This window comes from Nerophis lumbriciformis, linkage group LG32, assembly GCF_033978685.3.
Source record: "Nerophis lumbriciformis linkage group LG32, RoL_Nlum_v2.1, whole genome shotgun sequence".
Taxonomy (NCBI): domain Eukaryota; kingdom Metazoa; phylum Chordata; class Actinopteri; order Syngnathiformes; family Syngnathidae; genus Nerophis; species Nerophis lumbriciformis.
This window is the reverse complement of record NC_084579.2, coordinates 165,531-183,621: the sequence shown is the minus strand read 5'-3', so window position 1 is coordinate 183,621 and position 18,091 is coordinate 165,531. Positions and strand designations below refer to the sequence as shown.

The 18,091-nt window shown below is 38.4% G+C and overlaps 1 pseudogene; it reads right to left on the bottom strand.

Annotated features, from left to right (window-relative positions):
* Positions 1-18,091, bottom strand: part of LOC133620070 (3',5'-cyclic-AMP phosphodiesterase 4C-like) — a 195,186-nt pseudogene that overhangs the window by 12,113 nt on the left and 164,982 nt on the right.

Genomic DNA, 18,091 nt, shown 5'->3' with positions numbered 1-18,091 from the left:
AAAGAAGAGAAATAGCAGCTAAAAGAGAAATAGGAACTAAAAGAGGAGACATAGTAGCTAAAAGAAGAGAAATAGTAACTAAATTAAGAGAAAGAGTAGCTAATGAAGAGAAGTAGTAGCTAAAAGAAGATACATTGTAGCTAAAAGAGAAATAGGAGCTAAAAGAAGAGAAATGGTAGCTATAAGAAGCTAAATGAAGAGAAGTAGTAGCTAAATTAAGAGGAAGAGTAGCTAAATGAAGAAACGTAGTAGCTAAAAGAAGAGGCATAGTAACAAACAGAAGGTAAGAGAAGAGAAATAGTAGCTAAATGGAAAGAAATGGTAGCTAAATGAAGAGAAACACTAGCTAAAAGAAGAGAAATAGAAGCTAAAAGAAGAGAAATAGAAGCTAAAGAAGAGAACTAGTAGCTAAAAGAAGAGACATAGTAGCCAAAAGTAGCTGAAATAAAATAAATAGTAGCTAAAAATTGCTAGAAGAAGCGAAATAGTAGCTATACGGAGATACAAAATAAGAGAAATAGTAGCTAAAATACAAGAAAAAGTAGCTAAATTGAGAAAAAGAATAGCTGAATGAAGAGAAGTAGTAGCTAAAAGAAGAGACATGGTAGCTAAAAGAAGGTAAGAGAAGAGAAACAGTAGCGAAATGAAGAGAAACAGTAGCTAAAATAAGACAAGTAGTTGCTAAAGAAGATAAATAGTAGCTAAAAGAAGGTAAATAGTTTCTCTTCTTTCACTACTATTTCTCTTATTTTGTATCTCTGTATAGCTACTATTTCGCTTCTTCTAGCAAGTTTTAGCTACTATTTATTTTATTTCAGCTACTTTTGGCTACTATGTCTCTTCTTTTAGCTTGTAGCTATAAGAAGCTAAATGAAGAGAAGTAGTAGCTAAAAGAAGAGGCATAGTAGCAAACAGAAGGTAAGAGAATAGCAATGGTAGCTAAATGAAGAGAAACAGTAGCTAAAAGAAGATAAATAGCAGCTAAAAGAGAAATAGGAGCTAAAAGAGGAGAAATAGTAGCTAAAAGAAGAGAAATAGTAACTAAATTAAGAGAAAGAGTAGCTAATGAAGAGAAGTAGTAGCTAAAAGAAGATACATAGTAGCTAAAAGAGAAATAGGAGCTAAAAGAAGAGAAATGGTAGCTATAAGAAGCTAAATGAAGAGAAGTAGTAGCTAAAAGAAGAGGCATAGCAGCAAACAGAAGGTAAGAGAAGAGCAATAGTAGCTAAATGGAAAGAATTGGTAGCTAAATGAAGAGAAACAGTAGCTAAAAGAAGATAAATAGCAGCTAAAAGAGAAATAGGAGCTAAAAGAGGAGAAATACTAGCTAAAAGAAGAGAAATAGTAACTAAATTAAGAGAAAGAGTAGCTAATGAAGAGAAGTAGTAGCTAAAAGAAGATACATAGTAGCTAAAAGAGAAATAGGAGCTAAAAGAAGAGAAATGGTAGCTATAAGAAGCTAAATGAAGAGAAGTAGTAGCTAAAAGAAGAGGCATAGTAGCAAACAGAAGGTAAGAGAAGAGCAATAGTAGCTAAATGGAAAGAATTGGTAGCTAAATGAAGAGAAACAGTAGCTAAAAGAAGATAAATAGCAGCTAAAAGAGAAATAGGAGATAAAAGAGGAGAAATAGTAGCTAAAAGAAGAGAAATAGTAACTAAATTAAGAGAAAGAGTAGCTAATGAAGAGAAGTAGTAGCTAAAAGAAGATACATTGTAGCTAAAAGAGAAATAGGAGCTAAAAGAAGAGAAATGGTAGCTATAAGAAGCTAAATGAAGAGAAGTAGTAGCTAAATTAAGAGGAAGAGTAGCTAAATGAAGAAACATAGTAGCTAAAAGAAGAGGCATAGTAACAAACAGAAGGTAAGAGAAGAGAAATAGTAGCTAAATGGAGAGAAATGGTAGCTAAATGAAGAGAAACACTAGCTAAAAGAAGAGAAATAGAAGCTAAAAGAAGAGAAATAGAAGCTAAAGAAGAGAACTAGTAGCTAAAAGAAGAGACATAGTAGCCAAAAGTAGCTGAAATAAAATAAATAGTAGCTAAAAATTGCTAGAAGAAGCGAAATAGTAGCTATACGGAGATACAAAATAAGAGAAATAGTAGCTAAAATACAAGAAAAAGTAGCTAAATTGAGAGAAAGAATAGCTGAATGAAGAGAAGTAGTAGCTAAAAGAAGAGACATGGTAGCTAAAAGAAGGTAAGAGAAGAGAAACAGTAGCGAAATGAAGAGAAACAGTAGCTAAAATAAGACAAGTAGTTTTTAAAGAAGATAAATAGTAGCTAAAAGAAGGTAAATAGTTTCTCTTCTTTCACTACTATTTTTCTTATTTTGTATCTCTGTATAGCTACTATTTCGCTTCTTCTAGCAAGTTTTAGCTACTATTTATTTTATTTCAGCTACTTTTGGCTACTATGTCTCTTCTTTTAGCTTGTAGCTATAAGACGCTAAATGAAGAGAAGTAGTAGCTAAAAGAAGAGGCATAGTAGCAAACAGAAGGTAAGAGAAGAGCAATAGTAGCTAAATGGAAAGAAATGGTAGCTAAATGAGGAGAAACAGTAGCTAAAAGAAGAGAAATAGCAGCTAAAAGAGGAGAAATAGCAGCTAAAAGAGAAATGGGAGCTAAAAGAGGAGAAATAGTAGCTAAAAGAAGAGAAATAGTAACTAAATTAAGAGAAAGAGTAGCTAATGAAGAGAAGTAGTAGCTAAAAGAAGATACATAGTAGCTAAAAGAGAAATAGGAGCTAAAAGAAGAGAAATGGTAGTTATAAGAAGCTAAATGAAGAGAAGTAGTAGCTAAATTAAGAGGAAGAGTAGCTAAATGAAGAAACATAGTAGCTAAAAGAAGAGGCATAGTAACAAACAGAAGGTAAGAGAAGAGAAATAGTAGCTAAATGGAGAGAAATGGTAGCTAAATAAAGAGAAACACTAGCTAAAAGAAGAGAAATAGCAGCTAAAAGAAGAGAAATAGAAGCTAAAGAAGAGAACTAGTAGCTAAAAGAAGAGACATAGTAGCCAAAAGTAGCTGAAATAAAATAAATAGTAGCTAAAAATTGCTAGAAGAAGCGAAATAGTAGGTATACGGAGATACAAAATAAGAGAAATAGTAGCTAAAATACAAGAAAAAGTCGCTAAATTAAGAGAGAGAGTAGCTGAATGAAGAGAAGTAGTAGCTAAAAGAAGAGACATGGTAGCTAAAAGAAGGTAAGAGAAGAGGAACAGTAGCGAAATGAAGAGAAACAGTAGCTAAAATAAGACAAATAGTTGCTAAAGAAGATAAATAGTAGCTAAAAGAAGATAAATAGTTTCTCTTCTTTCACTACTATTTCTCTTATTTTGTATCTCCGTATAGCTACTATTTCGCTTCTTCTAGCAAGTTTTAGCTACTATTTATTTTATTTCAGCTACTTTTGGCTAATATGTCTCTTCTTTTAGCTTGTAGCTATATGAAGCTAAATGAAAAGAAGTAGTAGCTAAAAGAAGAGGCATAGTAGCAAACAGAAGGTAAGAGAAGAGCAATAGTAGCTAAAAGAAGAGAAATAGCAGCTAAAAGAGAAATAGGAACTAAAAGAGGAGACATAGTAGCTAAAAGAAGAGAAATAGTAACTAAATTAAGAGAAAGAGTAGCTAATGAAGAGAAGTAGTAGCTAAAAGAAGATACATTGTAGCTAAAAGAGAAATAGGAGCTAAAAGAAGAGAAATGGTAGCTATAAGAAGCTAAATGAAGAGAAGTAGTAGCTAAATTAAGAGGAAGAGTAGCTAAATGAAGAAACGTAGTAGCTAAAAGAAGAGGCATAGTAACAAACAGAAGGTAAGAGAAGAGAAATAGTAGCTAAATGGAAAGAAATGGTAGCTAAATGAAGAGAAACACTAGCTAAAAGAAGAGAAATAGAAGCTAAAAGAAGAGAAATAGAAGCTAAAGAAGAGAACTAGTAGCTAAAAGAAGAGACATAGTAGCCAAAAGTAGCTGAAATAAAATAAATAGTAGCTAAAAATTGCTAGAAGAAGCGAAATAGTAGCTATACGGAGATACAAAATAAGAGAAATAGTAGCTAAAATACAAGAAAAAGTAGCTAAATTGAGAAAAAGAATAGCTGAATGAAGAGAAGTAGTAGCTAAAAGAAGAGACATGGTAGCTAAAAGAAGGTAAGAGAAGAGAAACAGTAGCGAAATGAAGAGAAACAGTAGCTAAAATAAGACAAGTAGTTGCTAAAGAAGATAAATAGTAGCTAAAAGAAGGTAAATAGTTTCTCTTCTTTCACTACTATTTCTCTTATTTTGTATCTCTGTATAGCTACTATTTCGCTTCTTCTAGCAAGTTTTAGCTACTATTTATTTTATTTCAGCTACTTTTGGCTACTATGTCTCTTCTTTTAGCTTGTAGCTATAAGAAGCTAAATGAAGAGAGGTAGTAGCTAAAAGAAGAGGCATAGTAGCAAACAGAAGGTAAGAGAAGAGCAATAGTAGCTAAATGGAAATAAATGGTAGCTAAATGAATAGAACCCGTAGCTAAAAGAAGAGAAATAGCAGCTAAAAGAGGAGAAATAGCAGCTAAAAGAGAAATGGGAGCTAAAAGAGGAGAAATAGTAGCTAAAAGAAGAGAAATAGTAACTAAATTAAGAGAAAGAGTAACTAATGAAGAGAAGTAGTAGCTAAAAGAAGATACATAGTAGCTAAAAGAAAAATAGTAGCTAAAAGAAGAGAAATGGTAGCTATAAAAAGCTAAATGAAGAGAAGTAGTAGCTAAATTAAGAGGAAGAGTAGCTAAATGAAGAAACGTAGTAGCTAAAAGAAGAGGCATAGTAACAAACAGAAGGTAAGAGAAGAGAAATAGTAGCTAAATGAAGAGAAATGGTAGCTAAATGAAGAGAAACACTAGCTAAAAGAAGAGAAATAGAAGCTAAAAGAAGAGAAATAGAAGCTAAAGAAGAGAACTAGTAGCTAAAAGATGAGAAATAGGAGCTAAAGAAGAGAACTAGTAGCTAAAAGAAGAGACATAGCCAAAAGTAGCTGAAATAAAAATAAATAGTAGCTAAAAATTGTTAGAAGAAGCGAAATAGTAGCTATACGGAGATACAAAATAAGAGAAATAGTAGCTAAAATACAAGAAAAAGTAGCTAAATTAAGAGAAAGAGTAGCTGAATGAAGAGTAGTAGTAGCTAAAAGAAGAGACAAGGTAGCTAAAAGAAGGTAAGAGAAGAGAAACAGTAGCGAAATGAAGAGAAACAGTACCTAAAATAAGACAAGTAGTTGCTAAAGAAGATAAATAGTAGCTAAAAGAAGGTAAATAGTTTCTATTTCTCTTATTTTGTATCTCCGTATAGCTGCTTTTTCGCTTCTTCTAGCAAGTTTTAGCTACTATTTATTTTATTTCAGCTACTTTTGGCTACTATGTCTCTTCTTTTAGCTTGTAGCTATAAGAAGCTAAATGAAAAGAAGTAGTAGCTAAAAGAAGAGGCATAGTAGCAAACAGAAGGTAAGAGAAGAGCAATAGTAGCTAAATGGAAAGAAATGGTAGCTAAATGAAGAGAAACACTAGCTAAAAGAAGATAAATAGCAACTAAAAGAAGAGAAATAGCAGCTAAAAGAGAAATAGGAGCTAAAAGAGGAGAAATAGTAGCTAAAAGAAGAGAAATAGTAACTAAATTAAGAGAAAGAGTAGCTAATGAAGAGAAGTAGTAGCTAAAAGAAGATACATAGTAGCTAAAAGAGAAATAGGAGCTAAAAGAAGAGAAATGGTAGCTATAAGAAGCTAAATGAAGAGTAGTAGTAGCTAAATTAAGAGGAAGAGTAGCTAAATGAAGAAACGTAGTAGCTAAAAGAAGAGGCATAGTAACAAACAGAAGGTAAGAGAAGAGAAATAGTAGCTAAATGGAGAGAAATGGTAGCTAAATGAAGAGAAACACTAGCTAAAAGAAGAGAAATAGCAGCTAAAAGAAGAGAAATAAAAGCTAAAGAAGAGAACTAGTAGCTAAAAGATGAGAAATAGGAGCTAAAGAAGAGAACTAGTAGCTAAAAGAAGAGACATAGTAGCCAAAAGTAGCTGAAATAAAATAAATAGTAGCTAAAAATTGCTAGAAAAAGCGAAATAGTAGCTATACGGAGATACAAAATAAGAGAAATAGTAGCTAAAATACAAGAAAAAGTCGCTAAATTAAGAGAGAGAGTAGCTGAATGAAGAGAAGTAGTAGCTAAAAGAAGAGACATGGTAGCTAAAAGAAGGTAAGAGAAGAGAAACAGTAGCGAAATGAAGATAAACAGTAGCTAAAATAAGACAAATAGTTGCTAAAGAAGATAAATAGTAGCTAAAAGAAAATAAATAGTTTATCTTCTTTCACTACTATTTCTCTTATTTTAGCTACATTTAGCTAGGGATTAATAAAGTACTTCTGAATCTTCTGCAGCACGCCAAGAACATTAACTGATGAGGTGAAGTGTATTTTATATTTTATTCCTAATCATTGTAGCAACTTTTAAAGTATTTTGTGATGTCCAACTTGGTGCACCACAGTGCTAGTGACTGTGTGTGTGTCGGCAGGGCAGCTGCTAATGAGGACCGCTCAGTGAGTTGTTTTCTTATCAAATTGATGGCTGAGCCTTTGCCTCTTATTTGCTAACATGCAGTACTGGTTACTTGTTTGCTAACATGCAGTACTGGTTACTTGTTTGCTAACATGCAGTACTGGTTACTTGTTTGCTAACATGCAGTACTGGTTACTTGTTTGCTAACTTGCAGTACTGGTTACTTATTTGCTAACAGGTAGTACTGGTTAACGCTTCATATTCTGTTCAAGCTTTTACTGAAATATGGATTTGTGTTGAGGCTGGAACCAATTATTCATGTTTACATTGTTTCTTATGGGGAAATTTGCTTCAATATACAAATTCTAGTTTTTCAAATTCTAGATGTTTCCTCCTCCTCTCACCTGTATCCGATCCGTGTAGTGGTCTAGCAGCAGAACCCCCGAGCTGGTCACTTTCTTGGTCTCAACCATGGTCTTGAGGTCTGCCAGCAGGCTCATGTGTTTGGACATGTCTGTGGCCAGGACCTGCAGTCGGCATTGAGGGTCAAATGAGAAGTTGAGGTCTAATAAGAGTCCAACTCACCATGTCAATGACCAGTTTCAGTTAATTGAGGGTAAATGAGAAGTTGAGGTCTAATAAGAGTCCAACTCACCATGTCAATGACCAGTTTCAGTTAATTGAGGGTAAATGAGAAGTTGAGGTCTAATAAGAGTCCAACTCACCATGTCAATGACCAGTTTCAGTTAATTGAGGGTAAATGAGAAGTTGAGGTCTAATAAGAGTCCAACTTACCATGTCAATGACCAGTTTCAGTTACCGGTAATTGAGGGTAAATGAGAAGTTGAGGTCTAATAAGAGTCCAACTCACCATGTCAATGACCAGTTTCAGTTAATTGAGGGTAAATGAGAAGTTGAGGTCTAATAAGAGTCCAACTCACCATGTCAATGACCAGTTTCAGTTAATTGAGGGTAAATGAGAAGTTCAGGTCTAATAAGGGTACAACTTACCATGTCAATGACCAGTTTCAGTTAATTGTGGGTAAATGAGAAGTTGAGGTCTAATAAGAGTCTAACTCACCATGTCAATGACCAGTTTAAGTTAATTGAGGGTAAATGAGAAGTTGAGGTCTAATAAGGGTCCAACTCACCATGTCAATGACCAGTTTCAGTTAATTGAGGGTAAATGAGAAGTTGAGGTCTAATAAGGGTCCAACTCACCATGCCAATGACCAGTTTCAGTTAATTGAGGGTAAATGAGATGTTGAGGTCTAATAAGGGTACAACTCACCATGTCAATGACCAGTTTCAGTTAATTGAGGGTAAATGAGAAGTTGAGGTCTAATAAGAGTCCAACTCACCATGTCAATGACCAGTTTCAGTTAATTGAGGGTAAATGAGAAGTTGAGGTCTAATAATAGTCCAACTCACCATGTCAATAACCAGTTTCAGTTAATTGCGGGTAAATGAGAAGTTGAGGTCTAATAAGGGTCCAACTCACCATGTCAATGACCAGTTTCAGTTAATTGAGGGTAAATGAGAAGTTGAGGTCTAATAAGAGTCCAACTCACCATGTCAATGACCAGTTTCAGTTAATTGAGGGTAAATGAGAAGTTGAGGTACAACTCACCATGTCAATGACCAGTTTCCTCAAGCTTTGTCTCTGCCGCTTGCTGAGGTTCTGGAAGATGTCACAGTTGTCCTCATGGAGCAGCTTGAAGCCCACGGCCAGGTGGTGGTTCTCCAGCACCGACTCGTCGTTGTACATCAGGGCGAGTTCTGAGTCTGCCACAGGCACACAATTACCAGGATGATTAGTGTCAAATCATGTGATTTGCTCCAGCCAATCAGTGAAGATTACAAGAATCCCATTCATATCATACAAAACCCCAAAAGCAGTGAAGTTGTCACCTTGTGTAAATGGTCAATAAAAAGAGAATACAACAAATCCTTTTCAACTTATATTCAATTGAATAGACTGCAAAGACAAGATATTTCATGTTCACACTGAGAAACAAATAAATAATCATGGCAGCAACACATTGCAAAAAAGGCATTTTTACCAGTGTGTTACATGGCCTTTCCTTTTAACAACACTCAGTAAAGGTTTAGGAACTGAGGAGACACATTTTTGAAGTGGAATTCTTTCCCATTCTTGCTTGATGTACAGCTTAAGTTGTTCAACAGTCTCCCTTCTCATATTTTAGCCTTCACACATTTTCAATGTCTGGACTACAGGCAGGCCAGTCTAGTACCCGCACTCTTTTACTATGAAGCCACGCTGTTGTAACACCTGGCTTGGCATTGTCTTGCTGAAATAAGCAGGGGCGTCCATGATAACGTTGATTATGATAATGTTGCTTGGATGGCAACATATGTTGCTCCAAAAGCTGTATGTACCTTTCAGCATTAATGGTGCCTTCACAGATGTGTAAGTTACCCATGTCTTGGCCACTAATACACCCCCATACCATCACACATGCTGCCTTTTACACTTTCACCCTAGAGCAGTCCAGATGGTTCTTTTCCTCTTTGGTCCACAGTTTCCAAAAACAATATGAAATGTGGACTCGTCAGACCACAGAACACTTTTCTACTTTGCATCAGTCCATCTTAGATGAGCTCGGGCCCAGCGAAGCGTTTCTGGGTGTTGTTGATAAATGGCTTTGGCTTTGCATAGTAGAGTTTTAACTTGCACTTACAGATGTAGCGACCAACTGTAGTTACTGACAGTGGCTTTTTGAAGTGTTCCTGAGCCCATGTGGTGATATCCTTTACACACTGATGTTGCTTGTTGATGCTGTACCGCCTGAGGGATCCAAGGTGTGTAATATCATGGCTTACGTGCAGTGATTTCTCCACATTCTCTGAACCTTTTGATGATATTACGCAGCGTAGATGGTGAAATCCCTAAATTCCTTGTTGAGAAATGTTGTTCTTAAACAATTTGCTCAGGCATTTGTTGACAAAGTGGTGACCCTCGCCCCGTCCTTGTTTGTGAATGACTGAGCATTTCATGGAAGCTGCGTTTAATAATAATAGTAATAATGGATTAGATTTTATATTGCGCTTTTCTATTATTAGATACTCAAAGCACTCACAGAGAAGTGGGAGGCCATCATTCATTCACACCTGGTGGTGGTGGTAAGCTACATTTGTAGCCACAGCTGCCCTGGGGTAGACTGACGGAAGCCAGGCTGACAGTTTGCGCCTCCCACAGGTGTGCAGGCTAATTGGGAACAGGTGGGTGCCATGATTGGCTATAAAAACAGCTTCCCAAAAAGTGCTCAGTCTTTCACAAGAAAGGATGGGGCGAGGTACACCCTTTTGTCCACAACTGCGTGAGCAAATAGTCAAACAGTTTAAGAACAACGTTTCTCAAAGTGCAATTGCAAGAAATTGAGGGATTTCAACATCTACGCTCCATAATATCATCAAAAGGTTCAGAGAATGTGGAGAAATCACTCCACGTAAGCGGCATGGCCGGAAACCAACATTGAATGACCGTGACCTTCCATCCCTCAGACGGCACTGTATCCAAAACCCACATCAATCTCTAAAGGATATCACCACATGGGCTCAGAAACACTCCAGAAAACCACTGTCACTAAATACAGTTGGTCGCTACATCTTGTAAGTGCAAGTTAAAGCTCTACTATGCAAAGCCAAAGCCATTTATCAACAACACCCAGAAACGCCGCCGGCTTCTCTGGGCCCGAGATCATCTAAGATGGACTCATGCAAAGTGGAAAAGTGTTCTGTGGTCTGACGAGTCCACATTTCAAATTGTTTTTGGAAATATTCGACATTGTGTCATCCGTACCAAAGGGGAAACGAACCATCCAGACTGTTATCGACGCAAAGTTCAAAAGGCAACATGTGTGATGGTATGGGGGTGCATTAGTGGCCAAGGCATGGGTAACTTACACATCTGTGAAGGCACCATTAATGCTGAAAGGTACATACAGCTTTTGGAACAACATATGCTGCCATCTAAGCGCCGTCTTTTTCATGGACGCCCCTGCTTATTTCAGCAAGACAATGCCAAGCCACATTCAGCACGTGTTACAACAGTGTGGCTTCGTAAAAAAAAGAGTGCGGGTACTTTCCTGGCCCGCCTGCAGTCCAGACCTGTCTCCCATTGAAAATGTGTGGCGCATTATGAAGCCTAAAATACGACAGCGGAGACCCCGGACTGTTGAACGACTGAAGCTCTACATAAAACAAGAATGGGAAATAATTCCACTTTCAAAGCTTCAACAATTAGTTTCCTCAGTTCCCAATCGTTTATTGAGTGTTGTTAAAAGATAAGGTGATGTAACACAGTGGTGAACATGCCCTTTCCCAACTACTTTGGCACGTGTTGCAGTCATGAAATTCTAAGTTAATTATTATTTGCAAAAAAATAAATAAAGTTTATGAGTTTAAACATCAAATATGTTGTCTTTGTAGTGCATTCAATTGAATATGGGTTGAAAAGGATTTGCAAATCATTGTATTCCATTTATATTTACATCTAACACAATTTCCCAACTCATATGGAAACGGGGTTTGTAGTATGCTAGTTAGCTTGTTTTTATACTTTTTGTACTTATTTTTCTGCCTCTGTAGTTCTTTGTGCTATACATTTTCTAAATAATGAATTCTTCTTATTGCAAGCGTTTAATCTGTCTGTCATCAATGGTTGATTATTCTTTCTCTGCTTCCTACCGAGTTGACAATGTTTGTTACTTAGTAATATGAAGGTGTTTAAAAATGTACGTACGTTTGTACATTCTGTCAGCATTTCACTTCAACTTCAGCATTCACACGCAATTCCTTCAGGAATTGACTCATCTAGTTATTGTTCAATTTTAATACTAAATAGATTTAAAAAAAAAGATAAAATACATACAAATAAAAAAATGAAATGTTTTTTTTTCATTACAATGTTGTAAGTTGTCACCAAAGACATCACATCATAATATAAAGAGTCTATTCAGGGATTGAATAGATGATCAAAGTTATTCTTCCCCACAAGTCTGTAATATCTGCATCTTGTTACCAATCTTTGTGCCACCACTGAACAACAACCTGCCTTTAAAATGATGCTGCATCATTGCTGCTATCTTCCTCTTTGGTGTGTGTGTGTGTTAGAGATGCGCGGTTTGCGGGCACAACCGCGGAGTCCGCGGATGATCCGCGGATCGGGCGGATGAAATTTAAAAAAATAAGATTTTATCCGCTCGCGGGTCGGGTCGGGCGGATTAATTAGATATTTTTTTATTTTTTTATTTATTTTTTTGCGGGTGGCAGTTAAACCAATTGGGAAATATATATACATAGTTAAATGTTGTTACCCACATACGAAAAACGAGCAGGCACCTGCAGCATATGCCACAACAGAAGAAAAAAAAAGAAAAGAGATGGACACTTTTACGGAGCGGAGAAGGGACGCCTCGCCGGGGTCCGGGACCGAGGCCCCTTCCCCCGAGAGGGCCCCACCGGGAGCCGTAGCTGAGGCGATCCGCGAGAAGGGCCCGACGCACGTCCAGGGTCACCACCGCGCCCACCGCACCGACACCCCGCCTCGTCCGCCTTCGCCGCGGCCGGCGTCACGCGCAGCAGGTAAGCGGCTTACCTGCCCGCCACCCCCGTGGCCAGGGGCTCGTAACATGGGTCACTCCGCGCGCTCCGCCCGCGCAGCTTACCTGCCCGCCACCCCTGTTGCCGGGGGCACGTAACAGGGGTCACTCCGCGCGCAGTGCGCTCACGAAAGGGGTGGGGCTCACCCTGGTTTATATAGAGAGCAGGACGGTGGCCATGGAAGTCGGAACCCGCTAAGGAGTGTGTAACAACCCACCTGCCGAATCAACTAGCCCTGAAAATGGATGGCGCTGGAGCGTGGGCCCATACAGCGAGACGCGCTTGGAGATTGCGCACTGGTGTGCGTCTGGGTCGTGACAGCGTGGCACGCGAAAGTCTGTGCTGCATTGGATCAGTCTCCTTTCTTTAACAGGCAAAAGCTTTATAACCTCACCATACCTGCCAACTTTTGAAATCAGAAAAACCTAGTAGCCAGGGTCCAAGGGCCGCAGGCCCCGGTAGGTCCAGGACAAAGTCCTGGTGGAGGGTTCAGGGCTTCGCCCCCCGACGCAAAATGATTATTAGCATTCAGACAGGTTAAAATGTTGCTAAAACCATCACTTTTCTATCAGTCACAGTGACTTTTCAAAACAAAAATATTACAGCAAAAATCATATGGGTTGATTGACATGTTTATTCTGTAAGCTAACTTCAATAGTTTGAAATTATTTTGACAGTTAATGCCAGTTATCCTGTCAACCTTTCACAAGACTTCAATTTGTTAATTGAAAGTATAAACACTTTTTACAGTAAACAAATGGTAAAACAGTACTAAACAATTCCATTAAAAAAAAAATTGGTGTCATTATTAACTTTCTGTCCAAGCTTGTATAATCTACTGCCTTGTTCAATTGTAAAAAATATTCTGTGCCTAAAATTCACATTTCTATCACAATTATCATACTGTAAACATGGTAAGCTAACTTCATTAAAATTAATAGTCCTGTCAATAGCATGGAATTACAATTCAAATGTAGTTTTTTTGTAAGCCTTTCAAAAGAATTCAAAATATGAAAAATTAATGAAGATTAATTTAAGCCATCAGACACTTGAAAAGTGGCACATCACATCTCTAATGTAATCATTTTAACTTTTCAACAGAAATAGCACTGCAAAAATATTAAGGACATACTTCTGTATTTTGGTAGTTATGCTGTCAACATTTAACAAGATTTCTTCAACTTGGACTTGAAAGCATAAATAGTATAAACACTTTTAACAGTATGTCGTGCTGTGAAATACAGCCGACAGGATTGCGCACCAAACACGAAGCAAGGCCAAAGCGCATGCATGGTGCAGGAGAACAAAGGACTTCTTTCATTTAAGGTTTGTGATAAACCATCAAACTCATTCGTTAAAAGGACTCTATAGTAATATAAAGCGAATTTTTCTGGACATTATCATGCAAGAAAAGTTTATTTTTGGGACCGCGATCACCGCGTAATGATTTTTAAAGGTTGCATTACAAACATTTAACTGTCCCATGTGATCAGCCAGTGCGATTGGAAGTCCATGCTCAATCATTGCCTCCGTAAATAAAACTTCGGCATTTATCACATCCAAAGAATCTGTTTGGGCGACGAAAAACGTTGAAAGTTTTCCACTTGCATCGCTAGCAACGGCATTAGACTTGTGTTTTTTTGTCCCAAAGTGGTCTTTTACATCGCTAATTCCTCCGTGTCCGATCGAAAAATCTTGTCTGCACAAGGTGCAATTCGCGTAGTTTTCACCCTTTTTTTTTTTTTTAATTAATGAAAAACCGTATTTTTTATCACTGCAACGTAACCCGGAATAGGTTGATGAAAACCGTACGAATTACGGGAAAACCGGAGTAGTTGGCAGGTGCCTCACTAATGCCTTGCATCGTCTATATTAGATATAACGGGCGGGTGCGGGCGGATGGCGGGCGGGTGCAGTTCTGATCAAACGTTACATCGGGTGGATGGCGGATGGTTGACGACTTTCTGATGCGGTTACGGATGAAATATTTGCCTATCCGCGCATCTCTAGTGTGTGTGTGTGTGTGTGTGTGTGTGTGTGTGTGTGTGTGTGTGTGTGTGTGTGTGTGTGTCCACTCACTGGTGTTGATGAGGAACTGGTTGGACACTCCTGGATGGTCCACATCGTGGATGGCGGCAGCAAACAAGGCAGCCAAAATCTCCAGATCTGTGAACACGGCCTGAAATGAAATCCAAGTTAGTGAGTCGTTAAATAGAAGCCAAAGCGGTCATGTGACCCAAAAGTATAAGATTTACATCGAGAGCGGGCGTGGACAGCAGCACGTGTGTGGACTGAGTGACATCTGCAGCGTGCAGGCTGTTGTGGTAGGCCACGTTGGCATGGTAATGGTCCTCCAGCGTCATCACGTAGGTGACGAACGTATCCACCGGGATCCGGAAGGTCTTCAGCAGATCTCGCTCCTGTTGGATTGGTTGGTCAGTCGGGTCTCAGTCGCCATGTTTACACACCTCCATTTTGTGGCTGCCCCAATCCCAACACCTGGGAATCCATACCGCTACCAATTTTACGTACCAGTACCTAAATGTATTTCCATTCTTTGATATTTCTCTAAATAAAGGGGACCACAAAAAAAATGTCATTATTGTCTTTTTTTTTTAACAAAAAAAATGTTAGTGTACATGAAACATATGTTTATTATTGTCATTTAGTCATTAAATTAAATAGTGAATGGTCCCTAGTGTGTGAATGTTGTCTATCTGTGTTGGCCCTGTGATGAGGTGGCGACTTGTCCAGGGGGCACCCCGCCTTCCGCCCGCATGCAACTGATATAGGCTCCGCGACCCCGAACGGCACAAGTGGTAGAAAATGGATGGATACTAGAGTAAGTAAACAAACAAAGACTCCTAATTAGTCTATGCAGTAACATATTGTGTCATTTATACACCTATTATTTTATACACATTATGAGGGACAAACTGTAAAAATGAATGATTAATCTACTTGTTCATTTATTGTTAATCTCTCTTTTAACATGTTCTATCTACACTTCTGTTCAAATGTAATAATCACTTATTCTTCTCTTCTTTGATACTTGACATTAGTTTTGGATGATACCACACATTTAGGTATGGATGTGATACCAAGTAGTTACAGGATCATACATTGGTCATATTCAAAGTCCTCATGTGTCCAGGGACATATTTACTGACTTTATAAACATAATATACATTTGAAAAAAAGGAAAGAAGATTTTGTGCCGATAAAAAATATCGATAGTAGTATCGACTAGATACACTATTGTACTTGGTATCATTACAGTGGATGTCACATGTCGATCCACTCATGGCATTTGTTTACATTCATTATTCTTATTATTATTCTTTTTATTCTTCTCTTCTTTGATACTTGACATTAGTTTTGGATGATACCACACATTTAGGTATGGATGTGATACCAAGTAGTTACAGGATCATACATTGGTCATATTCAAAGTCCTCATGTGTCCAGGGACATATTTAATGACATATTTATAAACATAATATACATTTTAAATAAACGAAAAAAGATTTTGTGACCATGAAAAATATTGATATAATTAAATTAGTATAAACTAGTTATGCTATTGTACTTGGTATCATTACAGTGGATGTCAGGTGTAGATCCACCCATGGCATTTGTTTACATTGTGACGGTGGTGAGCTATTGTATCCTCCTACGGTGTGTAGTGAAGCATGTTTAGCTATTCCTCGTCCTCCAGTGATAATGATACTTGTAAGAAACTTACCTTATTTGTCGCCATGGAGACCAGGATTAGTGATTTAGAAGTAGCTAAAACACTGTGGATGGATGTTAGCTGCATGTCTTAAAGCAGCTCTTCCTGAGGGTGTTTCAGTGTTAGAACTTCACCTTTATCTTGACTTTTTACACCAAAATGCGTCCATTCTCCCTTTTCTGTCTACACACTGTGTCTGCTTGTAAGTACTCTGTGTGTGTGCGCTGCCCAACATGCTCCTCTGCTAGTAAAAGCAGCAATGTCATGACGTGACGACGCACCGTCATGCCCGGGAAGCGATACTTTTCAAACAGAGTATAGTAGTGTTTTTGATTGATTAGTACCGTGATACTACATTAGTAGCGGTATAATATACTAGTAGTGGTATACTACACTAGTAGCGGTATAGTTTTCAGTGATATCAGGCATGTCTCACCTGGAAGATGGAGAACATGGTGCAGCTGAGGGGTCGGTTGTTGGAGAACTCTGCCACACGGAATATATTAAGGCCCCACTTGTTCAAGTCATTGAGCTCCTGAGGACCCAGCAGGACACATCAGTAAGACAAAGTATTAGTGTTCCCCCTCCCTGATCCCACTCACTCTGGCTAGCGCGTCCTCGTGCTCCGTCTTGACGCCGAAGCGAGGCAAGGTGGAGTGTGAAAGGCTGGAGCTGTGCGTGAGCTTCCGCACCCCGCTGATGTGACACATGGGCTTCTCTCGCTCCCTCGACGTCGGGGACGGGATCTCCACCTCGTTCTGCTTGTCTGCCAGCGGGCGGGGGGGCTAGATTAGGGCCGTGGTTCTCAAAGTGTGTTCACCAAGTGCCACCTCACAACAACACTTGGCTCTCCATGGAGCAACATTATGACAACATTACAATACTGGAGCACACTTTGCCACCCGCACTTACTGGGAGACAAATATTGTATATGCAAACATACATACATACATACATATATATGTATATATATATATATATATATATATATATATATATATATATATATATATATATATATATATATATATATATATATATATATGGAGTTTTTTGCGTGGATGATGATGTTTCTTTCGTTGCCTGTGATTGAGTCGTAGTCTGAGGCGAAGTCTCAAATGGTTCAACAACATCCAAGACAAACAACAGCACAACTTTATCTCCTTTGATATCGAAGAATTTTACCCTTCCATCACGCAAGACCTACTGACTCAAGCACTAGACTTCGCCTCAGACTACGACTCAATCACAGGCAACGAAAGAAACATCATCATCCACGCAAAAAACTCCATTCTCATCCACAACAGTACACCATGGCAAAAAAAGAACAATGCAACATTTGACGTCACTATGGGAAGTTTTGACGGAGCAGAAACGTGTGAACTCGTTGGGAGTTTCCTCCTCTCCCAGCTCGCTAGCCTCAATCTGAACCTTGGTATTTACCGTGATGACGGACTGGCAGTGTGTCGCACCTCGCCAAGGAGCAGCGAGAATACCAAGAAGCGCATATGCCAAATTTTCAAAGAGAACGGCCTACGGATCACGATTGAAGCCAACAAGCAAACCGTCAACTTCCTTGACGTCACTTTCAACCTGAGAAATAACAGCTACCAACCATTCACGAAACCCAACACAACACTCCAATACGTGCACCATGACAGCAACCACCCACCCACCACCACGAAAAGAATACCTACCGGAATCAATAAAAGGCTATCGATGTTGTCATCTAGCAAAGCTGAATTTGACCAAGCAACCCCCCCGTACCAAAAAGCCCTTGATGAAAGCGGATACAATTTCACCCTCACCTATGAACCCACGCCAGGAAACCAGCCAAAAAAGAACAGAAAACGAAACGACATCATCTGGTACAACCCCCCATACAGCAAAAACGTCTCAACTAACATTGGACACAAATTCCTCAATCTGATTGACAAACACTTTCCCAAAGACAACACCCTAAGAAACGTATTCAACAAGAACAACATTAAATTGAGCTACAGCTGCATGAACAATATACGACAAATCATCTCAAACCACAACAAAACAATTGCAAATGAGCCGTCGGCCCCCGGACAGAGCGACTCCAAAACCAACAAAGGCTGTAACTGTCGAAAGAAACCTGATTGTCCTCTCAACGGGGGGTGCTTACAAACATCAGTTGTCTACCAATCTAAGGTAATACGCAAGGACATTAACACATCCGACACATATG